Here is a 7,897-nt window from a genome sequence, read left to right as displayed (position 1 = left end):
TTTCCTGAGATTTAGAGAAATGAAATATAAACGCAGGTAACAATTTTACGTAATAACTACGTACTTACAACGTAGTGGTTTGGTAGATGTTACGTAGTATTTTTAAGTAGTTACTACGTAAAATTCTGGACTACCAGCAATGTTTTTACTACGTCGTAAAGTTACGTGAGAAACTATGTATCCACCACCTTCCCACTACGCTATGGGCACCTTCCCAGCACCCTTTGGGGACCTTCCCACTATACTATGGATACTTTCACACTCATATGGGCACGTTCTCACCGCCTTACATTTTCACATCCTTTCTACTACCTTACAAAACCCAAGTAATATTATGCAGAAAACATGGAAGAAGCAACAATATTTTGCATAGTCAGTGCATTTATTTCAACAACAACAACAACAACAAAAAAAGCTGCATCAGCCAGGTTAGGTTAGAAATGTGAAATATATATATATATATATATATATATATATATATATATATATATATATATATATATATATATGTAACCGGGAGAGCGCGGATGGGGACGGAACCATGGTGAGTGGTGAAGCGTTCTCCCGGTCCTATTTAAGCACCGGACTTATGGCGTTTCCAGAGCTGTAGCCAGTGGTTGGGGATCTGGAGAGCTGCGAATAGTTGGCTGTCTTCATGCTGTCCGCTTAAGCTTGTTGTGAGCTGCGCTGCTCCGTTACGGTTGCCGTGGTGGACTTCATGCGCTTCATGCAGTTACAACAGACTCGGGCATTGCGTAAGTCCCGCTGATCGTTGTGAATGTGGAGGCAGTGCTGTCGTTTCGCTTGCCGTGTGTGCAGCTATTTACCTCTGCCACGCCATTGTCTTGTAGAAACTTGGAAACGTTGTGCGTAGCCATGCAAGAGACTGTGAAATGCGGTGCATCCAATATTTAATTAGCAAGCAGTACGACCAGCTTCAACCAGGTAAGTTTGTATGCCATGTTCACATTATTAAGTGTCTTTGATACATGCCATTAATACGTCGTGTTTGTTTTCAGAGGTCTAACCCCAATAACCACTGCCGTTTTGCCTGGAGTGAGTGATTGCAGTTACTGTTTGTTTGCTATGGTCCTTTGTTGCTTCTTGTTCGTCACAGCTCCCAGTTTGGTGTGAGAGACCTGTGCTACCGTGGAGCTGAAACTTGTGTGAATGTGTGTGGATGTGTAATTGTTTTGTGGTGTTTTGAGTTTGTGTTTTTGTTTGCTTTAGTTCTATGTGCCTGTTGCATAGTGCTGTCTTATTTTGCGTTGCTTGAATGTTTGTTTGTTTTTGGGGTTTTTTTGTTTTGTGTGTTTCGTTTTGCATCTTTACTATTGTCCGTGTAAGCCTATTTTTCCCTGTATGTTTATGCTTATTTTGGGTTTTTTTTAGCAAGCAATCCAGTTACTCCAGTAGTGTAACGTGGGACTATCCTTCCCCTTCCTCTAGCTCTCCTCCACCTGGCTCCCCTGTGGAGTGATTAGGCTTATAGAGTGCAGACGTAAAATCTTTCTTTTCCCTTTCTGTGTGTATTTGATTTTCCTTATTGTAGTGTGTAGAATCTTAAGTTTGCAGTGTTATTGTCTTTAACGTGCTTTCCCTTTTTTATTTGCAGTGCAGGTTGTGGTGAATTTCGGTGTGGTGTGCACTGGTGGTTTCCTGTTTAGTCTGCCTATATAGCTTCTTCTTCTCTACGTTTATAGTAAGGGTGGTGGGTGAGTGTGAGGGAGGTAAGGGACGTCCCCCTTTTTAATCAAATTGCCATTTGGTGCCTGATTTTAATGAATTCATGGTTAATTATTTATAGTTTCCCAGTTTGTGCGTTTGCCTTGTGTCTCCATTTATAATTACTCTGTGAATAAAGATATTTTGTATTGGTATTTTCCTGTTTATGTCTCTTATTATTCTAGAGTATTTTTGCACATACGAATCTGTGAAGTTCTTGGGTCAGTGTTCTAGTCTTGGGGTAGCGTCCCCAAGTGGCGTAGTCGGAAATCTATTGTATCTGCCACTGGTTACAATTTGGTGTAGTCAGCAGGATTGTGCAAAATGGAGTTTTCACAAGGCTGTTAGCTGGTTTGTTTGCTATTTTTTTTTATTTTGCCTCTGTTTATATTGTTTATTGTTTGGTTTGTTTGCAAGTGTTTTGTGTCTTTTTTCCCCCTGTTTATTTGCTGGGTTGCTTGCTTTGGTTATTATTGTATTGTGCGCGTGCAGTGTTTTTGTGTGTGGGTTTGTTCCGCTTATTCTTTAAAGGCAAAATGGCAGTGGCGTAACCGGGTTGGAAAACCTCAGCAGTTGGTCTCCATACAAGTAAGTGGTTTGGCTTTTTTTTATTAACATGGTGTCAGAGTTACAGGAACTTAAGGAGCTGGTCCAGCAATTAAAACTGGACAATGAGCGCCTGCGTTGGGAACAGGCAGAAGTTCAGGCTGCACTGTCTAACCCGAAAGGTGTGTCGGGTGGTAGTGGGAATAATCGTTCTGCTTCTTCTTCCTCTGCCCCTCAGTTAGCTGCTTCATATGATCGTTTGCTTTATTTACCCAGAGAACGGAAGTGCCCCAAGTTCCATGGCCCTGGTGGCATGGGGGTGGTCGAGTGGATCGAAGAGGTACGTGCTAGTATCCGTGCCAAACATCTGAACTCGGTAGACCAAGCCGATTTCATTTACGACCATTTGGAAGGTGAGGCTAAGAACGAAATCAAATTTAGGCCTGACTCTGATCGTGAAGACCCAGAGAAAATTCTGTCTATTCATAAAGATCTATATGGTTGTTCCCAGTCTTATGTCTCATTGCAGGAGGCTTTCTTTTCTCGCCGGTAAGGTGAAGGAGAATCCCTGCAGGAATACTCGCACGCTCTGTTTCGCCTTATGGATCAAGTAGTAACTAGTGCTCCTGATAGGGTTCCAAATTCAGATGTCTTGTTAAGGGACCAATTTATTGAGAATGTGCTCGATCTTTCTCTCCGTAGAACCCTGAAACAAAGTGTCCGTGCCAACCCTCTGCTGACTTTGCTGGAGGTTCGCGACGAGGCCTTAAGGTGGGAGCGAGAGGGGAGAGTGACTGAAGGTAGGCCAAGGAGTTATTCTGTGCCTTCCCTTTGTGCTGCAGTTGCCTCTAGGGCACCCCCCACTACTTCCACCTCCGTTGAGGCCTGCGAGGGGCCGTTTTCCGAGATTTCCGAGATTAAACAAATGCTAAAGCAACAGCAAAAGCAGCTTAATCAACTCTCTCAACAGGTCATGCAGATCCAGAACGCCGCTCAGCCGCGTTCGAGAAGTCACAGTGACCCCGTGATTTGTAGGCGCTGTAACCAGCCCAGTCATTACACTATCCATTGCGATAATGAACGCGCTCCCCAAACTTTTCAGGCTCATCCGCCATCTAGGCTACCTAACTCTAGCCGGTCATCGGAAAATCTAACACCCTCTGGAGTGCAGAGCCACATTTCAGATGGGGTTAAGTTGGGCTTGACTGGCGCTGGTGCTAACCAGTCCACTGTATCCCAGGTCGTGGGGGCTTGTCCCTATGTCCTTGTGTGTATCGGTGGTGTTGAATTGCAGTGCTTATTGGACACTGGCTCTATGGTTTCCACTATGCCGGAGTCCTTCTTCTTTCAAAATTTCAAGGAGCAGCTTCAGACCTGTAATTGGTTGCAGTTGAAGGCGGCTAATGGACTTGACATTCCCTACCTCGGCTATGCCGAGTTTGATGTTTCTGTTTTCAGTAAGGTCATTCCCACGCGAGGCATATTGGTGGTGAAGGACAGCCCGACTGCCATTCTGCGTCCTGGTGTGCATGGTGTCTTAGGGATGAACATTATCACCCAGTGCTATGAGGAATTGTTTAAACAACATGGCTCTGCTTTGTTCGATGCTTCAGGAAGTCCACCTGTGGCTGAGGTGTGGCGGCAAGCTTTTCAAGCTTGCCATACCTCGCCACCAGAAGAACGTCGGGCAGGTGTAGTGAAGGTCAGAGGAAGATATCCTATCTACATACCCGGGGGCACAGTGCGTTTAGTGCCAGCTACTTGTGCTCAGCAGTTCTCAGTCCAACCCTGCACGGTACTTTTCGAGCCAGCCAATAGGTTAGATGCCCAACCCGTTGATGTGGTAGTACCACCCACTGTAGTGAAGGTCATCAGGGGTACAGCCTATATTCCCATGGCCAACGTTGGCACTCAGACTGCCAAATTGTACCCTAGGTCTGTACTAGGCTGTTTGAGTGCCGCCCAGGTGGTTAGCCTACCCCCTGGGATTTGTGCAGTGGTGGAGCCTGCAGCTGGGTCTGCCGTGGTCGTTGCGGTTGTTCATGCCCAGGAACAACAGCCAGATAAGATTGAGGCCTTGATCCAGGCGATGGACTTATCAGCCCTTTCGGAGTCAGAACAAGGGAAAGTGCGGGCATTATTGCAGAAGCATAAGTCTGTTTTCTCTGCACATGAGGGTGACTTAGGTTGTACTGATCTGATCCAACATGAAATCCCTCTCCTTGATAATGCCCCTATTCGCCAGCGCTATCGCAGGATTCCACCCTCCGACTATGAGGCTGTGAAATCTCATATTCACCAACTTTTGGAGGCTCGTGTGATAAGGGAGAGCTGTAGTCCCTATGCCTCACCGATAGTGTTAGTAAGGAAGAAGGATGGCAGTTTAAAGCTTTGTGTGGACTATCGTCAGCTTAATAGTAAGACTCGTCATGATTCCTTTCCTCTGCCTCGAATTGAAGAATCGCTGGACGCACTTTGTGGGGCCCGCTGGTTCTCAACTATGGATCTAGCCAGCGGGTACAATCAGCTTCCCATCGCCAAGCCAGATCGTATGAAAGCAGCCTTTTGCACTCCATTTGGCCTCTTAGAATTCAATTGAATGCCTTTTGGTTTGTGTAATGCCCCGAGCACTTTTCAGCGACTCATGGAGCGCATGTTTGGAGCTCAACACTTTGAGACCCTCTTGCTTTACCTTGATGACATTATCGTGTTTTCCGCATCTGTGGACCAACATCTGGAACGGTTAGACTCTGTGCTTACACATCTTCAACAAGAAGGTCTCAAGGTGAAGCTTGAGAAATGTTGTTTTTTTCAGGCAGAAGTGCACTACCTTGGACATGTCATCTCCAAGGATGGTGTATCCACCGACCCCGATAAAGTGGCTGCGGTGGCCACTTGGGTGCTTCCCCAAAGTGTAGCAGAGTTGAGATCCTTCCTAGGCTTTGCCAGCTACTATCGCCGCTTTGTAAAGGGGTTTGCTAAGGTGGCTGCACCCCTTCATCGACTTGTGGCAGAAGTAGGTAAGGGTAGTCAGGGCCGTCGCATCCCGCTACAAGGTGCCTGGTCTGAGTTATGTTCCCAAAGCTTTGAAGAACTGAAAAGCCGCCTGGTGAGTGCACCAGTTCTGGCATATGCGGATTTCTCACGCCCCTTCATCCTGGAGGTGGATGCGAGCCATAGTGGCTTGGGGGCAGTACTGTCCCAGGAGAAGGATGGTCAAGTGAGACCCATTGCATATGCCAGCCAAGCACTTAGTCGCTCGGAATGGAAGATGCCCAATTACAGCTCTATGAAGCTGGAATTCCTGGCCCTTAAATGGGCTATGGCAGACAAGTTTAGGGAATACCTTTTGGGGCACAAGTGCGTTGTGTGGACTGATAATAATCCCCTCAGTCACCTTCAAACAGCTAAACTCGGTGTCACTGAGCAGTGTTGGGCTCAGTTGGGCACTGAGCTGCTCAGTTAGAGGTGTTTGACTATTCAGTCAAGTATTGATCTGGGCGGATTAATAGGAATGCTGATGCCCTGTCCCGGCAACATCCTCCTGGCTCTTCTCCGGCTCCTGTCACCAGCTCTGGCACCTCCCTCCCGGTAGCATTGCAACAGTCTATCGGACTGGGACGCCCTGCCCCTGTGCAGAATACTGTTTCCGCCTTGCCGGTCCCCTCTGGCCTTGATCTAACTGCCCTCCAGAATGCTGATCCACTTATCAGCACTTTTGCCTCCTTTTGGAGGCTTGGGAGGCGACCTAGCGGCCAGGAACGTAAAGCACTGTCTAGACCCGTCCTCGAATTGTTGCGTCAGTGGGAGAGAATAGTGGAATGCGATTCTGTCCTGCATCGTCGGGTTTGTTGATCCGATGGGGGTGAGGACATTTGGCAGGTGCTCCTCCCAGCCACTTTGCGTGATGAAATCTTGCAACAGTTGCACCAAGGTCATGGACACCAGGGGGTAGAGAGGACCACGGAGTTGGTTCGGGCCTGGTGTTATTGGCCGAGGATGTATGAGGACATCAAAGAGTGGTGTCAGCGGTGTGAGCACTGTACCCTGGCAAGGACCGATGCATTGGGGAAGGCACCCATGGGCCACCTGGTGGCCGCCAAACCTAACCAGGTTTTGGCAATAGACTTCACCTTGCTGGAGATGGCTCGCGACGGGAAGGAACATGTGTTGGTTATGACAGACGTGTTCTCAAAGTTCACTCAAGCAGTGCCCACGTCTGACCAGAGAGCCTCCACTGTTGCTGGCATTTTGGTGCATGAGTGGTTTTATAAATTTGGCATCCCGGCCCGTATACATTCGGACCAGGGGGAGGAATTTTGAGAGTGCGCTGGTGCACCAATTGTGCCAACTGTATGGAATAACTAAAACCCGTACCACGCCATATCACCCCCAAGGGAACGCCCAATGCGAGCGTTTCAATAGAACCCTACACGGTCTTCTTTGCGCACTGCCTGCATCGAGTAAAGCAGAGTGGCCTCGTTATCTACCACAAATTCTCTTCTGTTATAATACAACTGTACATCAGACCACAGGAGAGTCCCCCTATTTACTGATGTTCAGACAGGAGCCCAATTTGCTGGTTGACTTCCTGTTGGGGAGGGTCCCTGCTCAGACTGCAGGGACAGTTAGCGATTGGGTTCTAGAACACAGAGGGCACCTACAGGTGGCCTTTGATGGGGCCCAGGACCGCATTGAACTGGCTGCACGTCTTCGTAAGGAGAGACATGATCAGAAGATTTCTGATCACCCGCTCGAGGAGGGCCAGGTGGTCTACTTGCGCAACACCATTGTACGCGGTAGGAATAAAATACAGGATGCATGGAGCCCCACTAAGTATGTCGTGCTGAAGGCGCCAGCCCGAGGGGGGTGCGTTTATTCTGTTACCCCACGGGACCAGCCAGATGACATTAGGCATGTCCATAGGTCCATGCTGAAGGCAGTGTGGCCTCCAGCTACAGCGGAGCCGCTAGCACCTGCCCCGCCCATTCAGGGAGGGCCTCAATCAGAGGCCTTAGAGGAGGAATCGGGGCATTGGGTGGCATTGCGGCTTCCTAGTGAGGGTGTCCCATCACATCCGACAAGGATTGAGGTTCCACCCGAACCACTGCCCCCTGGGGGGGTGGACAGTGATGATGTGGTCTCAGTACCTAGTGCCCCGGAGGTGGTTGCTCCAGGTGATTCTGGCCAGCAGGTTTCCTCTTTGGATGGACCCCATCTGGCCGAGGGGGTGCGCCGCAGTAATCAGGAGATGGCAGGGAAGCATACAAACATCCACCACCTTCCCCGGCCAGTAATAAATGGCGTAGTCGGAAATCTATTGTATCTGCCACTGGTTTTATATATATATATATATATATATATATATAACCCATGTGTCTAGTACACTTGACAATCATAACAGGTCATGTGTTGTAGTTTCACAGGATGAAATAGAGTTAGATTAATACATGCATTACCTGAATCAAATGTAATCATGGATATGCAAAGGAACTTAAAGGTATTATTCTGCACTTTTATGATGGCCGCTGGTCAGATATTACATTACACTGAAATGGCATAAAAACCTACAGAGACTGACTGCAATATTTACACACATGCCAACCATTATTTTTGTTCTGGCTCT

This window comes from Neoarius graeffei, chromosome 19 (genome assembly GCF_027579695.1).
Source record: "Neoarius graeffei isolate fNeoGra1 chromosome 19, fNeoGra1.pri, whole genome shotgun sequence".
Taxonomy (NCBI): Eukaryota; Metazoa; Chordata; class Actinopteri; order Siluriformes; family Ariidae; genus Neoarius; species Neoarius graeffei.
This window is presented reverse-complemented; position numbering follows the sequence as displayed.